The sequence below is a fragment of the Phacochoerus africanus genome, chromosome 9 (genome assembly GCF_016906955.1).
Source record: "Phacochoerus africanus isolate WHEZ1 chromosome 9, ROS_Pafr_v1, whole genome shotgun sequence".
In the NCBI taxonomy this organism is placed as follows: Eukaryota; Metazoa; Chordata; class Mammalia; order Artiodactyla; family Suidae; genus Phacochoerus; species Phacochoerus africanus.
In genome coordinates this window covers 35,790,660-35,818,101 of record NC_062552.1, presented here as the reverse complement: position 1 = coordinate 35,818,101, position 27,442 = coordinate 35,790,660, and the positions used below count along the sequence as shown (strand labels likewise).

The 27,442-nt window shown below is 47.2% G+C and overlaps 1 long non-coding RNA gene across 1 annotated transcript in view; it reads right to left on the bottom strand.

Annotated features, from left to right (window-relative positions):
* LOC125136027 (uncharacterized) overlaps positions 1-27,442 on the bottom strand; it is a 40,968-nt gene that overhangs the window by 7,318 nt on the left and 6,208 nt on the right. Inside the window, exons 2-3 of the long non-coding RNA XR_007137094.1 lie at positions 14,540-14,704; positions 8,731-8,794 (exon numbers count right to left, since the gene is read on the bottom strand). This is a non-coding gene — a long non-coding RNA (uncharacterized LOC125136027). The remainder of the gene's footprint in view (positions 1-8,730; positions 8,795-14,539; positions 14,705-27,442) is intronic.

The following is a 27,442-nucleotide window of genomic DNA, read 5'->3' as shown; positions in this document are numbered from 1 at the left end:
CTCCTCCTCTCTAACCTTCCACCGTGGGGAGTAAGGAAGGGGTTCAAATTTCGCTTGTGGAGTTCCTGTCGTGGTGCAGTGGAAACAAATCCCCCTAGGAACCATGAGGTTGCTGGTTCGATCCCTGGCCTCACTCATTGGGCTAAGGATCTGCCATTGCAGTGAGCTGTGGTGCAGGTCGCAGATGCGGCTCAGGTTGGGCATGGCTGTGGCTGTAGCGCAGGCCGAAGGCTACAGCTCCAATTAGACCCCTAACCTGGGAACCACCATATGCCGAGGGTGTGGCTCTAAAAAAAGCAAAACAAACAAATAAACTTCACTTGCAAATGAGTGATCATCTGTCCTTCCAAAGGTTTATGGAGGAACAGAAGAATTTTATAGCCTCCTGGGGAGACAGATTAACCCAAATTAGCTTGAGGCAAAGGAATCAGCCAATTCAAGATATCATCATTAAAAAAAAAAAAAAGCCAAAAACAAAACCCTTATTTGTCTCCAGATCAGGTGCCTGAGCTCTGCACAGGAAGTTGATAGATGATTTAGTTATGTTTTCCTTTTGGGGGAAAAGCGCCTGCTTTTATCGCTGTGATTGCTTCTTTATTTGGCAACTCACGTACTTATCTGTTTTCCCTAATAGAATTGCCTGGCCCCTCTACGCAGCTCGAAGGAATGTCAGCAGGGCTATCTTTCCGTTTTCCTCTGGAGTTTAATATTGTTTAAGCAAACTAATTGGACTCTATTTCACTTTGCTTTATTTTCCTGTGCTCGACCTAGCAATCGGCTCATTGGGTTCGACTCGTTCTGCTCCAAAGTGTCACGTGCCAGATTCCCAAGGAAATTAGTACATCGCTCCTCCTTCCCCCCCTCCTCCCCACCCCCCCGACCCTCGTCTCCTTCAGTAAACATTTCTCTTCCTCCTGCACTGGGACAGGCACGGCGCTCAATGAGGTGGGATTTACTGGGGTAAACATGGCTCAGGCCCTGTCCTCAGGGACAAACTTTGCACTTCTGAGGCAGAGCTGCCAGTGAGAATCATGAAGGTCATTCATGGTACAAGGGCACCTGGCCGAGGAGCCCATGGGGCTAAAGTCCGGCTGCCACGCTGCCTGTTGAGTCACCCACTCCAGAACAGAGCTGTGTCTGTCAGGGGGGAAGGAATGCCTTTTCTTACCAGCAAAGAGGCACCATCGGGGCCAGGAGCAGCCCTGCCCCTAGTAACCGTTGTTATTGACTAGACTGAAGCCATGTTAGCATCCCGGACCCCTGATGGGGGGGTCTGGAAACTCAGGTGTCATCCTTCTCGCTGAGCCTCAATTTCCTCATCTGTATAATGAGGGTGTTGGACTCAAAGGTCGGTGGGGGCCCTTTCACTTCGAACCCTCTGGCACTCATACTTGTCAGGTCTAACGAAACAGATTCCATCCATCGGCCGTTTATTCACTCCATCCGTTTCAAGAATAAAGACATCAGGGGAGGGAGGAATGCCTAGTGTAGGAATGACAGGTGACTGGGTGAGACCGTCTCCAGTGTGAAATAAAATGCATATTTTATAACAAGACAAGAATTCTTTTTTCTGTTCCCAGGGCATGTGAAAGTTCCCAGGCCAGGGGTCAAACTCATGCCATAGCAGTGACCCAAGCCAGTGACAATGCCAGATCCTTAACCTGGTAGGCCACCAGGGAACTTATAAGAAATATTTATTTATTTATTTATTTTGCTTGTTAAGGCCACACCTACAGTATATGGATGTTCCCAGGCTAGGGGTCCAGTCAGAGCTATAGCTGCTGGCCTACGCCACAGCCACAGCAACACAGGATCCTTAACCCACTGAAGGAGGCCAGGGATCGAACCTGCAACCTCGTGGTACCTAGTTGGATTTGCTTCTGCTGTGCCACGATGGGATCTCCAAGAAATATTTAAAAATAAAAAATGTTCTCTGCCCTTTGGCCTCCTCTCTCCCCTCCGTGTGCATTGACCAAAACTTCCCCATTGCAGACATACCTGCTCAACCACTGAGAGTAACATCCTCCTAGCATCAATAAGACAATGCCTAGAGTTCCCTGGTGGTTCAGCAGGTTAAGGATCTGGCATTGTCACTGCAGTGACTGGGGTTTGATCACTGGCCCGGGAACTTCCGCATGTTGAGGGTTAAGCCCAAAAAATAATAATGATAATAACAACTCCTCAAAGGTAATATTCCTTCTTGATCTCATAAAGGGTCATGATGGGGCTTAGACAGGGATGTGTAAACCATCAGTAATACGTCTTTTTCTTTTTTAGGGCAACACCCGCGGCATATGGAAGTTCCCAGGCTAGGGGTCAAATTGCAACTGCAGCTGCCAGCCTACGCCACAGCCACAGCAATGCCAGATCCGAGCCACGTCTGCAACTTACACCACAGCTTACGGCAACCCTGGATCCTTGACTCACTGAGCAGGGCCAGGGATCAAACCCAAGTCCTCATGGATACTAGTTGGGTTTGTTACCTCTGAGCCACAACAGGAACTCTGAAAATACGCCTTTTAATGTCCAGCCCTCTGTCTCAAAAATCTTCTCTAACCATTCCTTGACTTCTAATGGGTGGAACAGTTCTCAGAGCTTTGAGTTGCTGTTCCTGGGTTATACTCCGGAAAGCTGGCACGAATAAAACTGCCCACTTCTTTCACTGATTGCCTATTGATTAAATTTCATCAATGCCAGCCAAGTGTACTCTCATGATCTCGAGGGCATGTTTCCCTCCCATCTGAGAGTCCAGGTATTACCCATCCCACTCCAGAGAGCAGCCCTCAGATCCTCAGAGAGCCAGTAAGCCGGGCTGCACGCAGAGGCTGTGGCGCGCACGGTCCGCACCCCCACTGTTCGACATAAAATATAACCCCAGCCGTGGAGATAAATGAACTTCTCTCGCCCAACCCCTGACCCTATGAGGGGCGGTGGCTGATTTTACGATCGACGTGCCAGCAGCCCACAGGAGCAGCAATAAGCAATTAGAAAACTGGATCAAAGCGACCTTGATGCCTGGGGAGGGCACAGAGCCTCAGCCATGCGCTGAAGCAGGAGGGGTGAGGGTGGGATGCTGAGACCAGAAGTGAGAGATGGCTCACAGAGGAGGTGCTCCTCTGGAGCCCCATCGCGGCTACTAGAGCAGCCTGGCCAGGGTTTTTGTTTTTTTTTTTGTCTTTTTGCCTTTTTCTAGGGCCGCTCCCGTGGCATATGGAGGTTCCCAGGCTAGGGGTCTAATTGCAGCTGTAGCCTTCAGCCTATGCCATAGCCACAGCAATGCGGGATCTGAGCCGCATCTGTGACCTACACCACAGCTCACTGCAATGGCAGATCCTTAGCCCAATGAGCGAGGCCAGGGATCGAACCCGCAACCTCATGGTTCCTAGGGGGATTTGTTTCCACTGCACCACGACAGGAACTCCCCTGGCCAGGGGTTTTCTGCTCCATTGGAACCCCTTGCTTCCAATTGCCTGATTTATCTATTTCATTTCATTTCATTGTTTTATTTTATTTTTCAGCTGCACCCACGGCATATGGAAGTTCCCAGGCTAGGGGTCGAATCAGAGCTGCAGCTGCCAGCCTACGCCAGAGTCACAGCAACGCAGGATCCCAGCCGCATCTGCAACCTACACCACAGCTCAAGACAACGCCAGATCCTCAACCCAGAGAGGGAGGCCAGGGACTGAACCCATGTCCTCATGGATACCAGTCAGGTTCACTACCACTTAGCCATGACAGGGACTCCAGAAGCTCATTTCTTTCTGAATGTTTCCCCTGAAAACTTCAGTTCCCTGAGCCTCTCAGGTCTACTGAACTGAGAGACCTCCAGGCTCTGATGGGGTCTCCCGGGCTGCATGGCAGGATCTAAAATCTCTCTCTCTGCGGGAACCCGGGACAACTATCGGGCTTGCCTCATTTATTTCCCATCTCTCGGGGACCGCTGAACATAACGGAAAGATATCCAATAGTTCAAACATCTTTGCTTCAAATGCTTTGTCTGCTTTTTTCTTTTCTTTTCTTCAAACAGAGGGTAAATCCAGTCTTTGTTACTCCGACTCGTTCAGAAGCAGAAGTCGCCATTTTGTAAAGTTCTGATGAATAAGCTTTGAATGAGGAGCATTGTTCCTTCACATTTGCAGGAGTTTATGCAGGAAGTTAGGTTCCAGACCCGCAGGAATTTTCCCTATAACCCAGGAACGTGAGTGTGCGTCCACGTCTCCTCAGACCATCGACACAGACGCTGGCCTGGCACTAAAGTAAAACCTCGCTCACGCTCATGAGCGTCCGGCAACGTGGCTCGACTGTGTGATTCTTCATAGCTCCCCTTCTCCTTCCTTCCTCAGGACCAAACTAGATCCAGGGAATCTAGTTTGGTCCTGGCCTGGTTCCTGGTCTGGACATCCAATTCTCATTCTTATAAGTAAAGGATTTGGGTTTTATTTATTTATTTTTTGGCCGCACCCATGGCACGCATAAGTCCCTGGCCAGGGATCAAACTCGTGCCACAGCAATGACCAAGCCACGGCAGTGACAAGGCTGGATCCTTAACCCACTAAGCTACCAGGGAACTCCAGGAGAGGGATTTCAAGAAATTGGCTCGTGTGTTTGTGGGGACTGGCAAGTCTAGAATCTTCAGGGCAGGCTGGCAGGCTGGAAATTCAGGCAGCAATTGATGTTGCAGGCTTGAGTTTTAGGGTGGTCTACAGGCAGAATCCTGCTTCCTGGTGGTGGTGGGAGGGAGGGAGAAGATGACCTCAGACTTTTCTCTTAGGCCTTCAGCTGATTGGATGACACCCAGACACATTAGGGAGGGTAATACGCTTGACTCAAAGTCTACTGATGTAGGAGGTGCGGTGGTGGCACAGCAGTTAACGAATCCAACCAGGAACCATGAGGTTGCGGGTTCGACCCCTGGCCTCGATCAGTGGGTTAAGAATCCAGCGTTGCCGTGAGCTGTGGTGTAGGTCGCAGATGTGGCTCGGATCTGGCATTGCTGTGGCTGTGGTGTAGGCTGGCAGCTATAACTCTGATGCCACCCCTAGCCTGGGAACCTCCATTTGCAGTGGGTGCAGCCCTAAAAAATAAAAATACCTTCACAGCAGCATCTAGACTGGTGTTTGACCAGATGACTTGGCACCCTAGCCTAGCCACATTGGATGTAAAATTAACCACCACAGACCTGAGTAACATTTAATCTCATTGATCTTCACTTATCTCATCTGTAAAATGGAGCCATTATTATATCTTTCTTGGAGGACCTCCATGAAAATAAAATTGACTATGTAAGTCACCTAACATAGCATCTGGCAAATCGTAGGCGCTTCATAAATGAAAGATGCTCTTGCTGTAGGTCAAAGACAAGCCCCACATGATCTGTTGGAACGTGGTCCACTCTCCTTCATGTCCTCCCACCTCCATCGTATTATAAGGAAGTTTCAAAACATGCTTTGCTGGACTCCTTTGCAGCCAGAGAGTTTAGACTGAGAGAAACTCAAGAATGATTCAGAAGGAGGAAGCAAGCAGGACCGGGCAGATGTGCCCGTTGCTGCCAGATGCCAAGTTCCAGGTACTGGTCACCAGCTTCAGGGGTTCACACCATGCTGGCAGCAATAGCAACACCAGTTGCCTGACTTCTGGTCTCAGCTGAGAAGGTATGACCTTGAACCGACCCCTGACTCTTACTCCTCCTGCAAGCATTTAATTGCTGATATTGAGTCTACTTGCTTTGGGCTTGAAACACTAGAGTTGTTTCTCTTTCCATCCTGAATCCCGACAGTTCTAGAAGACTTCACTGAGGGTTACTTCATGATGCCCTCCTCCCTGCGTCCTGGAGGCTCCACGGGCTGGTACTCTATCCACCAGGTCCAGGAAGCTGCCCTGGAGCCTCTTCAACAGAGGGAGACAAGGCCCTGTTCTCAGTGCTGTCATGATGCTGGAAGAATCCGAGAAAGCATCCCTAACGGCCAGCCTAAGCCAGAGCATTTTATCAGCTGCAACAGTGCTCTAGCTCTGGATCAAAGTTTCAGGGAAGGACGGTTCCACTAACTGGAATCTTCCATGAACACGATGTTCTGCCTCAGGATGTCGCTCAGCCCAGGACTGGGCATTTGTCCTCAGCAGCAAGATTTTATTGCATTGTGGTATTTAGAGCTAGAAACACTCAGGGATATTTAAAGAAACATCTCCTTCCCCGCAAACCACGCACACGCCCCAAATAAGGACACAGCCCACAGACCCTTCGTCATGGGGTGGCCAAAGTGGCCTCGTAACCTCCCCTACCCTATGCCCCTCGGCAGCCCAGTCAGGAGGGTGATATAAAAGAGGAATTTCTAAAACCGCCCCTACTGAGCTGGCTGAGGCGCACAGACGCACCATGAGCTGGTGGATGCTGACTTCACAATGAACCCAGAGTTGAAGTTTAAGAAAATAGGGAGAGACAGAGGGCCAGGGGACAGGAAGACAGGCTGTGACTGCTGAGGGCAGGGGGGACTTACAGAAGGGAAACACTGCCTGAAGGTTTTTAATAAAAATAGCTTTTACCTTTACCAAGTGCCTACTGTATACATTTCAGTTATGATCTTATTTAATCCTCACCATCCTGAGGTAGGATGATTAATCCCAATTAAAACCTGAGGTTTACGAGCTCCCTGGTGGCTCAATAGGTTAAGGATCTGGGGTTGTCACTGCTGTGGTGTGGGTTCGATCCCTGCCCGGGACTTCTGCAAACCACGGGTGCAGCCAAAACAAAATAAAAACTGAGGTTCAGAGAGATGAAGAGACTTCCTCCGGGACCTTGGGGGGAAGCATGATTCAAATCCAGAGTCCGAGCTCAGAGCAAGGTTTATGAATACTGTGCTACCCTACTGACTCTGAGGATGCTGAGAGGTGCTATATACCAAAGAAGGGGATTGAAACCGGTTTGGAGAAACACAAGTTCAGAAAATTCTGGGCTAATCAAAACAAAATAGGCTGGATGTTTTGTCTGTTTCCATTGCAGGACTTATCAAAGGCTTTAACGTGCTATTGTAACTGATGGAGAGATAGACCTTTGAGAGATGGCCCCGGAGGAAGAAGAAAGAGTCTTGTTTTCGCACGTTCACAGAGAGCTCAACATAATTGCAATTACTTAAAAAAAGCATTCTATATCCAATCCCAGACAAAATATCATGCAATTGAAATGGAGAGAAATTTGTGTGTCCAGCAGTGGACAGCATCTCAGTGCAGGGAAGAATAAACAAGTACACACAGGGAACAGACCACACGCTGGGAAGAGACATCTTGACTCAAGTGGTTTCATTAGGTGAATTACGCCAAAGTGCTTGTAATTGTGTTTATTTTTATTTCCTCTTCCTTATGATAGAAACATCTGCTATTTTTTATCCTGCTGCAGACAGAGCTGGCTACATAATTTGCAGAGAGCCCAAAGCCAAATGAAAACGTAGGGCTCCTTGTCCAAAAAGCAGGGCAAAAAATGCTGGTAAATGCACAAAAATAGAGAGGTTTTTTTTTTTTTTTTCCCGTGGTTTCTCAACATTTGCTATTTAACATCCTCTCAATAAAGACAAACAAAGGGTTTAAACTGTAAGCACGGATTTCACCGTTCTTTATATTGTGCAACACCAGGTTTAAAGGCAGGCTGTGAAAGCACCAGCAAGCCTCTTCTGAGCTCAGGACCCTGTGACTGTGCAGGTGGTGGACCGGAGAAGCCAGCTTCGGCTGCAGAACCAGAAGAAATGCTTGTGTTTTACGATGTTCAAGCCGCTGATTGTACGCACCTCAGACAGAACTATCAGGGTTCTGACATTTACACTCCCTCCTGGGGGACGTTATGGCACCTTTTTGACCGACAGAGTCCACCTTTGAAAGGCAATAATGCCCACTTCATTAGAGAGAGAGAGAGAGCGGCGTCAGCAAGAAAAATGTTTCCTTTGTACTCCTGGAAGCCGTAAATGTCACTGCTCATTGTAAGGAAATGTTTCCAGTGTCGGGGCTGAGAAACCAATCGGAGGGGCTTCAGGGGAAGGCCTTTCATCCACTTTCGTGGCAGCTTCAGTGCTGAATGGACTGCACAGGAGGCTGAGGAACAGCTGCCCTGGGAAAGGACAAACCCGGGGGGCAAGGGAACTGGCCATCAGCCCGGGAGCGCCTGGTCTTTCCAGAGGCCGCCCTGGGACAGGGTTGGGGTGGCTTGGCCACCACTTCAGGGAGACATGAGATGCTGGGCTATGTTTACTAAACCTGCTTCCAGCCTCTCAAGCCCGGCTGCCATCTGGTCAGCTGGGAGCACCCTGTTGACCAACCTCCAACATCTGAGCACCTGTGCAGGCTGCTGAGGGTCCTGGGTGGCAGGATTGTCTCTTTCGGCTTGGCGTTCTCTTTCTGCTGCCTCTACTCAGACATTTTTTTCCCTTTTTTTTTCTTTTTTTCGGCCGCCCTATGGCACATGGCGTTCCCGGGCCAGGGATGAGATCTGAGCTTCAGTGACAATTTATGCCACAGCTTCGGCAACACTAGATCCTTAGCCCACTGTGCCCAGCCGGGGATCAAACCTGGGTCCCAGCGCTCCCACTGCGCCACAGCAGGAACTCCCCACTCAGACCTGGTTTTGGTGTGAAGGCCCCAGCTGCCCTGTTGGAGCTGTCTGCCAAGGAGAGATCTTGCACCCCTCCTGGCTGCGTCTGTGGTGGGGATGGTGGGGCCGAGGCCCCTCTGTGGTGAAGGATCCCTCACCTTTTCTGTCGTTGTTTCCACTCCTCCTTGGCTGAGGACCCAGAGCCCTCGGATGACTGTTCTCCTTTAAAAAAAAAAAAAAAATTGAAAAATAGCTTGTGTTTAAAAAAAAAAAAAACCCTGGGAATTAGAGGGCCTCAGAAGGGCTCATGAGGCTAAAAACCCCAATGGGCAGCCCAGTTCTCAGGCGTTCTTTGTCAGAGCTTTTCTAAGCGTCTCTACAGAAGCTTCTGGATGTAGTGTCTAGAAACAAAGCCGATCAAGTTCTGGACGTCTGCATCACGATGTTTCACCAAGGGGTTGGCCATGGGCAGCTACTTCTTTTTTCTTTGGTCTTTTAGGGTCGCATCCACAGGGTCGTTCCCAGGCTAGGGGTTGAATCAGAGCTGCAGCTGCCAGGCTATACTACAGTCACAGCAATGCAGGATCCTTAACCCACTGAGTGTCTTGGACCTACACCACAGCTCACAGAAACACCAGATCCTTAACCCACTGATCGAGGCCAGGGATCGAACCTGCAACCTCATGGTTCCTACTCAGATACGTTAACCACTGCACCACGATAGGAACTCTGAAAATTGCCTTTTTTTCTTTCTTTTTCTTTTCTTTTTCTTTCCTTTTTTTGCAAGCAGGCACCCCTCTGTCTTCTAAGGGGATCTAGTTAATGTATATGCACACTGAAGAGGAGTGGAAAGTGGCTCAAACAACAGAGAAAATTTTATGTTAAATTTTTGTCCCGCCTTAAAATTAATTTCATTTTATACATCTTTATTTATTTTTATTTTTGCTTTTTAGGGCTGCACCTGTGGCATATGGAAGTTCCCAGGCGCGGGGTCGATTCAGAGCTACAGCTGCAAGCCTACACCACAGTCACAGCAACAAGGGATCTGAGCCGAGTCTGTGACCTACACTCCAACTCATGGCAATGCCGGATCCTTAATCCACTGAGTGAGGTCACAGATCAAACCCGCATCCTTATGAATACTAGTTGGATTCATTTCTGCCGCACCACCATGGGAACTCCCTTTGTGCATCTTTATGACACTTATATTATTTGCCTCACGTTTCTGGTGAATAAATCTGTAAGGATGATGTGAGGGACACAGGCCATGCAGCCAGAGTGGGCTTCCCTGAGCTTGGAGGCCGGGCTGGCTGGCTGCAAAGCATGTCCTCGCCTCAGTATTTCCCTGCCTCTGGGCATCCCCCTGAGCCCTGGCTTTCTGAAACCACATACGGGTCCAGCACCGTCGTGTTGGCTGCAGGTCTCGCTGCTGGTCGCATGGGGGTTGAGGATTCTACCAAATTCCAAAGGTACACACACACATTCATACACACACAGACGCGTAGTCTATAGTCCAGAGAAAACTCTGTAGGATCTGAGCACATCCCTCTGGATATCCTTCACAGTAGCAAATCTTTCTGAAAGTATATTTGATTTTTAGAGATGAATGGAAAGCATGTGGAGTCTGTGACATTGTGAGGCATAAGAAGAGATCTATGTCCGGTCTCATTCCTGGTCCCTGACCCAAGGCTCCTAAAACCCCTGTAAATTCCTAAGTAACAAGAGCACTAGGAGCAGCTTTGTTCTAATGAGGAGACTCTGGAGGGGGTCGTGGATGGAGCTGGTCAACAGGAAGACCACGCCATACTTAGAAGCTTGGAATGTGCAGTCCCCTCCCGCTTCTCCAGCGAGGGGAGAGGGGCTAGAAATGGAGTTCATGCTTGATCGCGCCTCCGCAGGGCAACTGCCATAAAATGCCCATGGCATGGGATTCAGAGAGCTTCCAGGCATATGGACACATCCGCATACCAGGAGGAGGAGGCACCCCAAGTCCCCAGAAACAGAAGCTCCTGGGCTCCGGACTCTCCCAGGCTTTGCCCCGCGTACCTCTTCCTCTGGCTGTTCATCTGCAGCCTTTACCATATCCTTAATGAGCTGGTGAGTGGAAGCGAATGTTCCCCTGAGCACTGTGAGCTGCTCTAGTAAATTATCCCAACCCAAGGAGGGAATGCAGGAACCTCCGATTCGTGGCCAAGTTAGACAGAAGGTGTGGGTCACCGGGGACCTGGCCTTGTGATTGGCCTCGGACGTGGGGCAGGGGGGCAGTCTCGTGGGACTGAGCCCTTCACCTGAGGGATCGGATGCTATTTCCAGTAGACAGTCTCAGAACGGAGTTAAACTGCAGGACACCCAGCTGCTGTCAGAGAATTGCTTGGTGACCAGATGGGTCAGACGTGAAGCAGTCTGTGTGACAGTAAAGGATAAAGACAGGAAAAAAAAAAAAAGACTCAGTTTCTCCAATACAGAGCATTTGTATGCTCTGGTTTCATGGGCTGTGGATTTATTTAGTGGATAAGGTGGTGAAGTGGGTAGTCAGGGTGGGGAAGGAATGACAGAAGAAAGGTATGAATACATGGATGTATTCATGTCTTCTACTGCCCACCCTGAGCCCAGTACCCCACCTGGGACTGCTGCCCAGGTCCCCAGCTCGTCTATGGCCACATTACAGGCAGATGCTCTTATCATCCTTTTCCAGGGGAGGAAACCAAGGTCAGAAGAGAGAAAACTCCTCCACTAGTTAGTGGCAAAACTGGAACTGGAATCTAATGAGAGCTTTCTTGGGTCAAAACTTAAAAGACACACAAAGAAAGATGCACGTGACTGCTGCAAAGCAAGGAGATGATTTTCTAATACGGCTCCAAGAACTGGCCCTGCAGGTAATTTTAAACCCATGAATCTGAAAATGTTTTGAGAAATGGCAGCAGCATCATAATAAAACTAAAGTTCCCAAGGAGATCAGCATGATGGGAACAAATACCTCACTTGCCAGCCTTTGCATTATTTTTGTTTGAAGGCAGAGAATGTCCTAGTTGCATCTCAGATATGATTCTTTTGGCGGGGGGCAGGTGTGCACACCCGCAGCATGTGGAGGTTCCCAGGCTAGGGGTCAAACCAGAGCTAGAGCTGCTGGGTTACACCACAGTCACAGCAACATGGGATCCAAACCGCGTCTTCGACCTACTACATCATAGCTCATGGCAACACTGGATCTTTAACCCAATGAGTGAGGCCAGGGATTGAACCCGTGTCCTCATAGGTACTAGTAGGGTTCATTTCCACTGAGCAATGACGGGAACTCCCTGGATATGATTCTGGCACCAGTTTGGACCCGAAAGATCTTTGTCAGCACCCTCACTCCAGGCAGGTGAAGCTCGGCTTCGGAGATGGGGAGTTACTTGCTCAAGTTCACAAGGTGAATTTAGGCAGAGCCTTGACTAACACCCAAGTGCTTGAGAAGGCAGAGCTGCCTCCCCGCAGCACACTGCTTGCTCCCCTCTGGTAAAGCTCCCTAACAACAATAGTTAACATTTAAACACAGACACACACACACACACACACACACACACACACACCAAGAAACTTTCTGGAGTTCCCGCTATGGTGCAGTGGGTTAAGAATCCCACTGCAGAGGTGCAGGTTCAATCTCCAGCCCAGCGCAGTGGGGTAAAGGATCTGGAGTTGCTGCAGATGTGGTAAAGGTCGCAGCTGCAGCTTGGATTCAGTCCCTGGCCCAGAACTGCCATATGCCCTGAGGCAGCCATTAAAAAAAAACACCACACACACACACACAAAACCATTCTGTGTTGGATGCTGAAAGTGCATTATCTTCTCGAGCCTTCAAGGAAAGCTTATAGGTGAGATGTAGCCTTCCCATTTCCCAGATAGTAAACCAAGGCCCAGAGAAATTAAATAGTAGGGCCATGCCATAGAATTAGGAAATAGAGGCTCCAGGATTTGAACCCAGGTCTGCCCACCTCCAGAACCCATGCGTTTAAACAACCGCCTCCTTTTGTCCCAGCTCCCTCACGCTCTTCCTCTTCGGTCCCCCAGGAGCCTGGGATAAGGCGCATTCCACTTAAGCTCACCTTCCCCCCCCAACCAGTCACTTCCCTTCTTTTCTTGTTTATCAACACAAATAGCCTGTCCTCCTGGCACGTTTGTTTTGTCGGAGGCCTGCCTTATTCCCTGGGAACCTGGGGGAACAATGAGCGCAGCCGAGCCGTCCGGAGCCCCGCCCCCATCCTGGACGGCTTCCTCAGCTTCCCCTGTGCACGCCTGACCCCAGCAGAGACTGCGTGGAGGCCCCTCCAGCTTGTCTTGCAAAGTGCGTCAATCACTTGTTTACTTGCTTTTCCTGCCTGACCCTGGGGGTTCCGCTGGTGTTGCTTCCCTCTGGAGGTTCTCTGGGGGTGAGCTTTGATCTCCAGAGGGGAAGGGGCAGCAGGAAGACGGCCGCAAGAGATGCTAGGAGTCTGTCAGCATCTGACTCATTCTGGCTGGGGGCGGGGGGAGCCCTCTCTTCAAGTAGCTTGAGGATGCTGGTGAGAGCTGCCCAGCTCTGCCAGGCCCTGGATGGAGGCCTTCCTTTTCTCTGGGACGGTTGGAAGAGGGATAAAAATTCCACAAGTCAGAAGTAAATTCCCCCAGGCCTTTCTGCCCTGAGCCAGCAGTAGGGCTCATCGACTAATAAACCGGTGTACAACCTGTCCCCTGAAAAGCCACAGCTGCAGGCCCCCCATTGGGGGGAGATGTTCTTAGATGTGCCCCTTCCTTTGGAAAAGGCTGCTCGTAAAAACAACCCTCCATACGGTCAGATTTGAGAACCGGAGAGGAAGCGCCTCTGCAACACTGCCTGAAACACCACCCCATTAGACAGCTATTTCTTTGGGCTCCTGAGGGCTTTTTGATCCTCCAAATCCATATTAACCCGAAAATGTAATCTAAATATTAAAATATCGGTCGGAAAAGACAAATAAATAAATAAATAAATAAATAAATAAATGAGTTCCCGTCGTGGCGCAGTGGTTAACGAATCCGACTAGGAACCATGAGGTTGCAGGTTCGGTCCCTGCCCTTGCTCAGTGGGTTAACGATCCGGCGTTGCTGTGAGCTGTGGTGTAGGTTGCAGACGAGGCTCGGATCCTGCGTTGCTGTGGCTCTGGCGTAGGCCGGTGGCTACAGCTCCGATTTGACCCCTAGCCTGGGAACCTCCATATGCCGCAGGAGCGGCCCAAGAAATATCAACAACAACAACAACCAAAAAAAAAAAAAAAAAAGGTTGACCTTTAACTGGTAACTGCAGGTTACCAGTGAACTGAAGGTACATGATTTCATGACTTCACAGGATGGCTCTGCTTGCTATGTAAATTCTTACTAACAAGTTTATTATATGTATAGAGGAGTATTTTAAATATATGTAGAGTTGAAACTATCGCACATTTAACAAACACCTATGTATTTACCACAAAAACTGAGAGACAACAAAACAAAACAAAACAACAAAACCTGAGAGACAGTAACATTAACTGGAATCTTACACGTTCTCCAAATGCTCCTGCCTAATTAAATCCTCCAACCTCTTCCTCGGAAGTCACCCCCACCTCCCCATTGACTTTTGTGCCAATCACTCTACTGATTTTCTTCAGAGTGTTACTATCTAGGCATATATTCCTAAACAGTGCATACTGAGCAGAAGCCCAGATTTAGCTGAGCATGAAAGGGCAATGTCAGCCCTGTTTGATGGTGTCTGGGAGAGAGGGAAGCTAAACCAGAGCCCCTGGTTTCGGTTTCCCCAAGAGTTTACAAGAGCCCCTTGTGGGGAAGTAGGTGGACAAGGTCATGGGTGAGTCTGAAGAGACCAAAGCTGGGCATCTGGGAGGGGCTGCATGGGGGCCAGACACCAGGTATCCAGGAGTGTGGTCCAGAGCGTGCACTGCTCTGGGCTTTCTGCTTCACCATAGCCCCTACCTCCAGCTCCTGCAGTAGATCCATTCGGAGTTCTTCCTTGGGGTGAAAGGAACCTCCTCCTCGGATCCCCAAAACAGGTTATGCAGCAGGAAGAGAAATGACCTCATCGGAAGTGATGAAGGCCAGTCAGGAACAGATCAGCTTGGCTGGACCCTCCCAGGAATTCTGTCCTCAGCCAAAAAAAAAAAAAAAAAGGATCAATAGAAGTAGGGATCTGGGTGATGGGAACTCTGCATATCTGTGTTTTAAGGCATTCTATTTTATTCCAATCTGGCCTGGTTGTCCTCTATGTCTGGTACACAGCTGTCAATCTGAGATCACTGTTCACTGTTTCTTGGGTATTTCTTTCACTCCTCTCCAGTGTTGAAGCTCATGTCCCTTGTATTCAATGTCTTTCTCTCTTTTGGTTTACTATCTATCTATATATCCATCCATCCATCCATCTTTGTGTGTGTGTGTGTGTGTGTGTGTGTGTGTGTGTGTGTGTGTGTGTGTGTGTGTGTGTGTGTGTGTGTGCATGTGTTTAGGGCTGCACCTGTGGCATATGGAAGTTCCCAGGCTAGGGGGTGAATCAGAGCTGTAGCTGCCAGCCTACACCACAGCTACAGCCACAGCCACAGCAGCATGGGATCTGAGCTACATATGTGACCTACACCACAGCTCACATCAATGCCAGAACTTTAACCCACCAATCAAGGCCAGGGATTGAATCTGCATCCTTGTGGATATTAGTTGGGTTCTTTTTTTTTTTTTCCAGTGTGTTGTGACAAATAAGACATCTTTAATAAATCTGTTTTATTTTATTTATTTATTTTTTTCTTTTTGCTATTTCTTTGGGCCGATCCCACGGCATATGGAGGTTCCCAGGCTAGGGGTCCAATCGGAGCTGTAGCCACCAGCCTACGGGATCTGAGCCGCGTCTGCAACCTACACCACAGCTCACGGCAACGCCGGATCGTTAACCCACTGAGCAAGGGCAGGGACCGAACCCGCAACCTCATGGTTCCTAATCGGATTCGTTAACCACTGCGCCATGACGGAAACTCCTAGTCGGGTTCTTAACCCACAGAGCCACAAAAGATGTTCCCTACCTATCAATTTATTTGTTTGTTTGTTTATTGTGGTGCTTATACTTTAGTAATTCCCTGAGGAAGGATGCACAGGAAGAGATTTATTGAGACTGTATACATTTAGAAGTGTTTTTATTCAATAGTACTTGATTTATAGTTGGGCTGGGTATAGAATTCCAGATGGGGATAATTTTACCTTCACTATTATGAGGGCATTTCTCCTTTGTCTTCTTGCTTCACATGTTTCTATTGAGAAATCTAAAGCCATTCTGACTCTAGATCCTTGTTATGTACATATATTTTCCCCTTGGTAGTTTGTAAATTTTTTCTTTGTCCCCACTGATCTGAAATTTTACAATGATGCATGTGCCTTGTGTGTTTCTTCTTTCATTAATTAGGCTGTATACTTAGTGGGTCCTTTCTATCTGTTCTGGGAAATTCTTTGCATTATTTCTATGAGAATTTCCTACTCTTTCTGATTTTTTTCTGTTGTTTTTAGAACTGCCATTATTCTAATGCTGGACATTCATGATGGTCCCATTTCTTTTTAGTCTCTTTTCTCTTATTTTCCTTTTTCTCTTTTTGAGGGGGAAGTGAGAGTGAGATGAAGTTTCCTCAATACTATCTTCTTACCCAGTTATAGTTTTTCATTTCTCTTCTCACGTTTCTCATTTCTAAGAGTTGTGTTGTTTTTTTTTTTTTTTTTTTTGCCAGTTCTTGGGCTGCTCCCTCAGCATATGGAAGTTCCCAGGCTAGGGGTCGAATCGGAGCTGTAGCTGCTGGCCTACGCCAGAGCCACAGCAATGTGGGATCTGAGCCACATCTGCAACCTACACCACAGCTCAAGGCAACACTGGATCCTTAACCCACTGAGCAAGGTCAGGGATCGAACCCGAAACCTCATGGTTCCTAGTCGGATTCATTAACCACTGAGCCATGATGGGAACTCCTCATTTCCAAGAGCTTTTTAAGAGTTCCTCGGATTTTTTTCTTAAAATTGTATCCCTATCTTGTTTCATGAAAGTTCTTCTTTATTTCTCAAAGTATATTAAGTGTTGAATTTATTTGGAATATTTTCCTCCTGTGTATAGTATTTGCTTTCTCCAAATTGCCTTTTTTCTGTTTTTTTTTTTTTTAATCTCTCCAAAAGGAGATGGATCCCTTTTCTTAGATGTAGAAATTGCCTGTATGTTCATGATAATGAAGGAAGGTTAAGAAAAACTAATTGGAAGGGACATGACAACTTTAAGCTTTGAAGTAGGATGATCTGGCTTAATTGTTTGTTGGGAGAACACCAAATTCTTTAGGTGCTTACTTTTCCAATGGTTACATCACCCCAGGGAATGGTGTTTCAGCATCCTGCCGCGAGGGTGAGGGTCTAGATGCTAATGTACTGGGAGCCAGGTATGAAAATAACACATAATTACCCTCAGAGTTAATCATATTTCAACATCCTGCTTTTTTTTTTGCCTTTTTGCCTTTTCTAGGGCCACTCCCGACGCATATGGAGGTACGCCAGAGCCACAGCAACGCAAGATCCGAGCCACGTTCGCAACCTACACCGCAGCTCGCGGCAATGCCAGATCCTTAACCCACTGAGCAAGGCCAGGGATCGAACCTGAAACCTCATGGTTCCTAGTCAGATTCATTAACCCCTGCGCCACGACGGGAACTCCTCAACATCCTGCTTTTAATGAAGGCTTCAAGAATGGGAAGGATGTCCATACCTACAAAACCTATTGCCACCTGTTATACACCAGGCTTGCCCTTGCTGTAGTAGAAAACTAAGCACCAAGTGATAGTGCAGGAAATAAATAAGAATTTGCTAAGTGTTTCTCTTATTTAAGCAACACAGTAGTAGATGCATGTGCTTGAGCTCATTTAAGACCATAAGAAGCCTGTGTTGTAGGCACTGAGGAATTACTGAAGGTTTGTCCCTTTTTTTCCCTTCACTTTTTCAGACGAGTAAGTAATGACCACTGAAGATTAAATTACCTGACCTGAGGTCAGACACTCTTAAGTGGCAGAGTTAGGATTCACACCCCAGTCCTTTAATTCCAAAACACTATTATTTGATTTTATTATTATTTTTTTATGGCTGCACCTGCAGCATATGGAAGTTCTCAGGCTAGGGACTGATTCAGAGCTGCACCTGCCAGCCTACACCACAGCCACAGCAACGCCAGATCCAAGCCGTGTCTGAGACCTACACTGCAGCTCACAGAAATGCCGGATCTTTAACCCACTGAGCAAGGCCAGAGATGGAACCCACATCCTCACAGATACTAGTCAGGTTCATTTCCACTGAGACACAACGGGAACTCCTATTGTTTTATTATTCATTCATTCATTCATTCATTCATTCATTTAGCTTTTTAGGACCACACCCACAGCATATGGAAGTTCCCAGGCTAGGAGTTGAATTGTATCCTATGCTACAGCCACAGCAATGTGGGATCTGAGCTGAGTCTGCAACCTACAACGCAGCTCATGGAAATGCTGGATCCTTAACCTACTGAGTGGGGCCAGGGACTGAACCAGCATCCTCATGGATACAAGTCAGGTTCATTACCGCTGCACCACCACAGGAACTCCTTTTTTTTTTTATGGCTTTTTAGGTCTGCACCCACAGCATATGGAGGTTCCCAGGCTAGGGGTCTAATCAAAGCTGTTGCTGCCGGCCTATGCAATGCCAGATCCGAGCCACATCTGGGACCTACATCACAACTCAGGGCAATGCCAGATCTTAACCCACTGAGCAAGGCCAGGGATCAAACCTGTGTCCTCATGGATACTAGTTAGGTTTGTTTCCCCTGAGTCTTGACGGGAATTCTGGAGACTCCTATTTTAAATATTTTTCAGAGTAAAAAATACGTGCACTGTCATATCTTAGAAAACATAAAATTCCAAATTAAAAACATTTGAAAAGGCCACCAAAATACTGTGTACTATTTGTAGGGATTCAACCCTAATTTATAATTTACAACCGTAATTTATCATGTATTTGTCTGTCTCTTAATTTGAATCATTTGGGTTGGTAAACCTGTTCTCCTTCTACTATGTGGCATCAGCCACAGGCAGTGGGCACAGGCAAGAATCAGGGTCTGGAAGGGGAAGGGTTGTAGCGGATTCCTAGCTAGTGAGTTGCTGTTCAGATTGATATAGTTCAGTACCCTGGAGAGCTCTGTGGCAGCAACGTCTATTGGAGACCCAGCAAAACAATGGCTGGGAGTTCTTTGGGGTTTTGAATGCCTTCCCAAAAATGGAATGTTAAAAGAGACTACATCACTTTGCTGTACAGCAGAAATTGGTACATTGTAAATCGATTACACTATAATTAAAAAAAAAAAGAGCCCATACACAGCTGGGATGGGGGGAGGTGTGGTCTCTTGGTCTCGGTCATCCTCACGTCTCCCCAGTTCGATGTCATTATTCTCACCACTATGCCTTTTCTCAGGCTGTCTCTGCAGCTGTGAATGCCTGGCTATTTTCTACACATGCTTTGATATTTCATTTAATCGTTAAGTTCTACAAAAAGCTTTCTGAACTCTCTCTGCCTTCCCTCTCAAAAAATTCCCCCTTTCAGATTTCCCATTGTGGCTCAGGGGGTTACGAACCTGACTAGTATTCGTGAGGATATGGGTCTGATCCCTGGCCTCGCTCAGTAGATTAAGAATCCAGTGTTGCCATGAGCTGTGGTGTGGGTCCAGCTCAGATCCCACCCGCATTGCTGTGGCTGTGGTTTAGGCTGGCAGCTGCAGCTCTGATTCGACCCCTAGCCTGGGAACTTCCATATGTCTCAGGTGTGGCCCTAAAAAACAATAAAAGAAATTCCCCCCTGTTTTCCTCTGCATCTCTCTTGGTCATTACTTAGGTCACACTAAGTATAATTGTTTGTCCTCCTAACTATGAGTTCCTCAAGGACAGGGACTGTGTCTCGGTTACCATTGGTCTTACAAATATTTAATAAATGCTAAATATTTAATAAATGAGTGCGTTTTCTGTTGGCAGTAGGGAGCTACTGAAGGTGGTTATCAACAATTTTGCCCTCCAAAGGACATTTGGCCATGTCTGGAAATAATTTTTGTTGTTGCAACTGAGGGTGGGGGGTGCTCCTGGCATACAGTAGGTAGAGACGGTGGATGCTTCCCAGCATCCTAGTATGCCCAGGACATCCCCCACAATAAAGGCTGATCTGACCCCACATGCTATTTTTACTGAGGTTGGGAAACCCTATTTTTGAATAATAAAATGTATTTAATCAAACTCTTCTTTAATAAATTTAAGAGTCCTCAGAGAGCAGAGACACAACTGGCTCATTTTACAGATGAAACACTGAGCTAGTTGGTCGAAGGGTCAGGGCAAGAACTTGTCTTTCCATACTGTTGCACCTGGCTATTTTTCAGCCATCTAGTACTCTGAGTGGTGAAAGGATAGAATCAATCTCCCTCCCTTTCTTTTTCCTTCCTTTCTTTCTCTCTCTTTCTTTCTCTTTTTCTTTCTTTTTCTTCCTTCCCTCTCTCCCTCCTCTCCTCTCCTTCCCTCCTTTCCTTCCTCTCTTTCTTTTTGCTTTTTAGGGCTGCACCCATGGCATATGGAGGTTCCCAGGCTAGGGGGTGAATTAGAGCTGCAGCTGCTGGCCTATGCCACTACCACAGCAATGCTGGATCTGAGCCTCATCTGTGACCTACACCACAGCTCATGGTAATGCTGGATCCTTAACCCACTCAACAAGGACTGGGATCAAATCCCAAACCTCATGGTTCCTAGTCGGATTCATTTCCACTGTGCCACGACAGGAACTCCTAGAATGGTTTTCTTAATGCACATTATCCACGGTTCATCAGTTAGATTTGAGGGACAAGGGCGAGACTGTTCAGAATGGAGAAGCCAATTCTGGAGTCACAGAATAGGCCCAGCCAGTGTCCTCCTACCCTTACCCAGCCCCCATATCAGCTTCCTTACTTTTTTTTTTTTCCTAAAAATATACGCCACAAATCTAGGGCTGAATGAGAAGCAAGGATTCTCTCAAAGGGCTCATTTCTGAACAATTCAATCTGCTCCGGGAAATGAGAGATTAGCCCGTGGAAGAGTGAATTATTTTAAGTCACTCAACATTAGAAGCAATTAAAGCTCTGGAGGGCCTAGCCTGCCACAGGAGAATTCGTTCTAATTGCTACAAACTGAGGGGATCCAGTGTAATTTTCCTCCCATGGGCAAATAAGAGCATTTGGGGGAGATGACCTCAATCTCCAAGGGAAGCTTTGGACCAAAAGTGATGGTTATCTCCCTCTTTAAGCAGCTCAGATTTAGAATGCTCTTGATCCCAAAGAGTGCCCCCATCATACCTCTCAAGAGGCAAGTCTACCATTTTCCCAGCAGTCATCACAATGCCTGGATTCCTTCCATTCAGCTCTGTTGACTTAGAAAAGCCAAATGATTCAGACACAATACACAGTGAATCAGCAAAGGGAGGAAATGTAGGGGGAGAAAAAAAAGAATCGGTGTATCATCTTGAATAAAAGTGCCTTCCAATAAATCTAACGAATTGTCTTCAAGGGAACCAGCTGAATGTGTTAATCATTTATTGTATATCATAACTGCCTGGTGCATATGTGATTAGCTGGAAATGATATTTGTGGGTCCACTGAGGCTCTGAAATGATGCAGAGGGGTAGCTTGTTTCTGCAGGAACAGCTCAACTTTCTTTGCTAAAGTCTGCCTTGGAGCATCAAAGGCTGTTCCTGCATTGGCTGCTACTGGCATGAGAACATGAAGGAGAGGGGTGAGGGCAGCAAAGGACAACAGACAGCAGGTCTCAACGAGAAAAAGCTGTCTCCCCACCTCTATTCCTTGTCCTCTTCCTCTCTCCTGCCCCCACCCCGCATGAACACCATGGGGAGGAGTAGTTAAGTAACTCAGAATTTAGACTCAAAGAGATCCAGGTTTCAATTCCAGCTCTGCTTCTTTTCTGAGGCTTGGAGTCTTCACCTATAAATTGGAACTGATAATGCTAATACGCCCGGCTTGTCAAGGGGGTTAACATGAGATGGGGTCTATTAAGCGCATGGCTCATGATGCACTAAAGAACGGTTCTATTATCAACATTGGGCTCAGTTTCTGCCCAGGTAATTTTCTAAAAACAGAAAGTTTGGTCCAGAGGATCAATGAGGTGAGAATAATGGCATATGGATGGCCACATGTAAGGGGGAAAAAAAAATCTCTATCAGGGGCCATTGGAGATTTTGAGATCTAATGATTTACATCTTGCAACAAGATAGAAGGGGCCTGGGTCACTGCTCAAGGGCACTCTCAAGTGATGCTTAGAAGGAAAACATAAACTTTCATTTTGTTCAAACCACTACCACTTTTGGTCATTGTTCAAAAACCTTGTACTGCATCCTACCACTTAATACAGATGATAAGGGTTGCCATAGGGTATGCACCTGGTGCTTCAAAAGCATGCCTGAGGGAACCAAACCCTACCTGGCAGGCAAAGCCTCCTAGAAAAGGAGATATTTAAGTCAAGTATGTAAGATGAGAGGCATTTAGGTGGGCAAGGAAGGGGAGGAAAGGATGCCTCAGGTGAAAGGAAAAGGTGTGAGCAAAATTACAGAGGCAGGAAACAAGACAGGATGTTTAGAAAATTGTAGGTTAACATAGCTAGAGTAGGGTCTGAATGGGCAATGGGAGGTAATGAGGCTGGAGCTTGAGAGTGAGTTTTGTATGGGAAAAAAAAAGATGGCTGGTGGCATGATGAAAATTCTTTTTTTTTTTTTTTTTTTTTTGCTCCTTAGGGCCACACTGTGGCATAGGGAGGTTCCCAGGCTAGGGGTCAAATCGGAGCTGTAGCCACCGGCCTACGCCAGAGCCACAGCAACGCGGGATCCGAGCCTCGTCTGCAACCTACACCACAGCTCACAGCAACGCCGGATCGTTAACCCACTGAGCAAGGGCAGGGACCGAACCCGCAACCTCATGGTTCCTAGTCAGATTCGTTAACCACTGCGCCACGACGGGAACTCCGGTTTCTCCTATTATTAACTTCATAACTGAGATCTCAGATACAGAGACAGGCTCAGTCTGTTGTTCCTACCAACTGGATTTCTTGTGAGGCAGACAGGCATCCCCAGTGGCTCCTACAAACACACTGTGGGAGGCTGGCTGATTGAAAGGCCTATCAATGCCGCCTCAAGAGGTCAATGGCTGAGTAAATTTCACCCAAGCCTATCAAGGTAATGGGAGCAAGAGGTTTATTTTGGTTCACACAAGCTCTGGAGAGTAACAGGAATCAGGAAGAAGGCAGGAGCAAAACTTGTATGACAGTTTTTTGATATGGAAACAATTTCGCTTCAGTCATCTCAGATGGTTTTTAGTTTAAAAACCTACCAATAAGTAGATAGACAATATTGTCCTACTGTATAGCACAGGCAACCATATCCAATCTCCATTATAGACCATAATGAAAAATAATATAAAAATAATGCGTATATATATATACATATATATATGTATATATATATATGAATGACTGAGTCACTTTGCTGCACAGCAGAAATAGGCAAAACATTGTAAATCAACTATACTTTCTTTTTCTTTTTTTCTTTTTTTGTCTTTTTAGGGCCACACCAGCAGCATATGGAGGTTCCTGGGCTAGGGGTCGAATCAGAGCTACCGCTGCTAGCCAACACCACAGCAACCCAGGATCCAAGCCGTGTCTGTGAACCACACCACACCTTACGGCAACACCAGATCCTTAACCCACTGAGCAAGGCCAGGGATCAAACCAGTGTCCTCATGGATGCTAGTCAGATTCATTTCGGCTGAGACACAAGGGGAAATCCCTATACTTTAATTAAAAAAAAACAAAAAACAAAAAACAAAAAAAAACCTACCAAGGTACAAATTCTCCACACACATTCTAATTTGTCTGGGTTAGGACAATACTCTTTTCTTTTCTTTTCTTTTCTTTTTTTTGTCTTTTGTCTTTTGTCTTTTTACAGCTGCCCCTGCAGCACACAGAGGTTCCCAGGCTAGGGGTCTAATCAGAGCTATTGCTACCAGCCTACACCACAGCCACAGCAATGCCAGATCCAAGCCTCGTCTGCGACCTACACCACAGCTCACAGCAACGCCAGATCCCCAACCGATTGAGCAAGGCCAGGGATCAAACCTGCAACCTCATAGTTCTTAGTCGGATTCATTTCCGTTGCGCCACAACGGGAACTCCCTTTCCTGTTTCTTAGACGCAACCATTCAAAATCTACGGGATGCTGCAAAAGCAGTGCTTAGAGGGAAATTCATAGGATACAGGCCTGGATACAGGCCTTCCTCAATAATAGAAAAATCTCAAATCAACAACTTAACCCACACCTAAATGAATTAGAAAAAGAAGGACAAACAAAACCTAAAGTCAGCAGAAGGAAGGAAATCATAAAGATCGGAGAGGAAATCTTTTCTCTTTCTTCTCAGGTCTTTGGTTACCCACTGAGCATGGACCACGCTGGATTCACCTTCCTGGTTGCTCAGGTTAGCCAAAGGTCTATGATGAGCTGGGTCCTGGTAGGCACTCCCTATCAGCTTACCGCATCCTGATATCTGTCTGTGAGATATCCCCATTTACAGGGGAAGAAATAGAGGGAAAGTACCTTGCCCAAGGCAAATAAAAATCAGAAGATAAGGGGTTTGGTTTGTTTTCCTTCCACAGCTCAATGGACTATCACAGTAATTACCTGTGGAACCACCTCTAAAGTCAAGAGAGAACTCTGTCAATATCCCTTCCTCCTCAAATAACTACCTCCTCCCTCCCTGCTTCTGTGAAGCCTCTTTTGGCTCCAAACTTCTGCTCTCTCCCTGACTCCACACCACCTCCCTTAGCTTCATGGAGCAATAAAGAGAATGAGGGACTTTCCTATGACTGGAAAGGACTTTCCCTTCTATGTCAGAGCTGGGACATGAACCCAGATGTTTGAAGTTCTCTTTGGCTTGATTGATTTCCTCCTCTCGGCTTACCTCAGTACTTTCCATCTTTCAAGATCAATCAGATGCCACACTCCTCCACAGGGCCTTTTAGAACACCCCATCCTCACGGATCTTTCCTCTGTCTGGTAAGTTCCTTGACTGTCTGTTCTACTGATAGGACACTTAGCAGATACTTTTTGGCATTATTTAGCATTGCCTTTTTTTTTTTTTTTTTTTTTTTGCAGTGGCTTGATGTAGGATCTCAGTTCCCAGACCAGGGACTGAAACCAGGACCATAGCAGTAAAAGCACCAAATCTTAACCACTAGACCACCAGGGAACTCCCGCAGCATTTCACATTCATGTTTCATCTTCCCTGTGAGTTTCGAATTCTTTGGAGGCCAGGGATCACAACTTACACTTGCTTGTAGTCACAGACCCTTGAAAGTGGTCTGCACAGAGAAGGAGGCAGAATAAGTGGATTCCTGGCCTCTGGAGTCAGACTCAGGTTCAAATCATGGTCCTGCTAGTGGCCTGCTGTGTGACATTGAACTACTTTATCTCTGTCCAAATGCCTTCCTGTGTGAAGGGTTGCTGAGAAAATTAAAGTCCATAAGGATTTTGGGGGTGTAGCATCGTGTACACACTAATCATTCTGCAAAGGTCAACTATTATTGGAACCCAACAAATATTTACTGTTGATAGTGAATTAGTCACCTCAAGGTTAAAAAATATTTTTTTAAGAACGAACTAAGAAAATCTCCTTTTCATAGGACACATGTCTAGAAAAGCAGCACACTAATTGGAAGGAGGCCAAATATTGGGGAGGAATTGCCTCACTTCCCCTCCATCACGTCCACCTTAGTACAGAAGCTGCAACGGCTCCCCAGTGTGCAGAGCACTGAAGTGACTAACAGCCGAGCAGGCGACAACCTAGCAGAGTCAGGGGCCCTGGCTGTGTTCCTGCCACTAAGTCACGCAGAAGAGACCAGTCTCACCTCAGAGCCTCAGTAGCAGCTCTCGCTGTTAGGATGAAGGATGGGTCCATTTGGGCCCCAAACTTTCATGTTCAGGCACTCCAGAAGCTCAGTGGCTGGGGAGAAAATGCAAGGCCTGAAGCAAGAGTCTCCAGGGTAGAGGCTGAGCAGCTGCCAAGAATCAGGAAATATGCCACTCTGGGTGTGTTTGCATATTTTAACAAGAGCCCATTTCCTCAAAGGACTTTAAAGGGCAAAAGCTTGCCTTCCTTCCAACTCAACTCCCATCTGTAACTGTGCAAATTCATCTGAAACACAACACTTCTGGCTTTCTTTATGCCCATTCTCAACTTGCAAAGGGATTCTTCTCTAAATAGTTTCAGGGAAAAAAAGTGAAGTTGTGGGATGGGATTTACCTACAGATGATCTTTGCTGTGACTCTGTGGGCTTTGGTCCAAGCATCATCCTGCAAGTCGCAGGAGGCATTTCTCTGGGCATCATCGAAAAACACTAATGAACTCAAAAGAGGAAAAGGTAAGGCACATCAGGTGGGTGGGGTACTGTCATAACCTGAGGTTTTGGAACCTAAAGGGAGTTAAAGGAATGACTTCCTCATAAGTCTAATGAGGAAGCTTCAGATAATGGGACCAGGCAGGACAGAGCAGGAAAAACAGCAGAGGCTGCTGGGCTCTTGGGGGCAATAAGATCCCTGTAGTTGGGCAAGGGGTAGAGGGCACAAAAAGGCAAAACTCAATCCAGCAGTGGCTGTCAGGCCAAAGCAAGCCCTGACTGTCAAGCTAAGAGTAGGTGGAGGCCAGGGGGTCACCGGGCCATACTTTCCAAGGCAAATGTAAAAGATAAGAGCTAGAAAGAAATGAACTACCAACAGAAATATTTACTGTCTGCAGCAATGCCCAGGAATTACAACCCCATCAGCTTTCCTTCTCTGGCCTCGGTCTCCCCATATTTAAATCCGAAGAAGTCATACTACTTCCCAATGTGAGTTTGTGACCCTCCGCTCCCTCAGACCTCCGTGTGTGATTGTTTGTCAAGGAGTCTGCCTTCCCAACTAGACCTAAAACTCCTAAGGCTGCGACTGCATTTGACTCCTCTTTGCATCCCCAAGGCCTGGCACAGAGCCTGGCTTTTAGCAGGTGCTCAATCAACATTTACTGACTGAATGGTCCCTAAAGTCCTTAGGGAACAGAAGCAGAGAATGACTGGATCAGCGGCTCTGACTCCATCCTCCATATAGAGTATGGGCCAAATCGCCTCCCCAGGAGCTGTCCTGATCTGGCTGCTTCAGCTGAGGCCCCATGGCCTTCCCCTCCCCTTCCTTTCTCTTTTCTTAATTTCTTCTTCTTCTTCTTCTTTTTAGGGCCACACGTGCAGCATATGGAAGTTCCTAGGCTGGGGGTCAAATTGGAGCTGCAGTTGCCAGCCTACACCACAGCCACAGCAATGCCAGATCTGAGCCACATCTGTGACCTACACCACAGCTCACAGCAATGCTGGATCCTGGACCCATTGAGCGAGGCCAGGGATCAAACTCATATCCTCATGGATACTATTGGGTTCATTAACCCAAGCCACAGTGGAACTCTTTTTCTTAACTTCTTTATTCCTACCTTCAAATATCACTCTCCTGGGGCTGTGCCATCCTCAAATCAACTGGCCTGCCTCAAACATCAAGACTGGGGGGGGGGGGGGGGTCTTGTGAATGTGAAATACTGACCAGTCCTCCTATTTACTTCCCTTTCTGCAGCCAGTTCTACAGACCTGGCTTAGATCTTAACCCTAGATTCTCCTGGAAGAAAATTCTGAGACAACAACCTGATGGAAGAGGCTTATTGGGACCACTGATGGGGGAGCAAGGATGTGAGACAGGAAAGGGAGG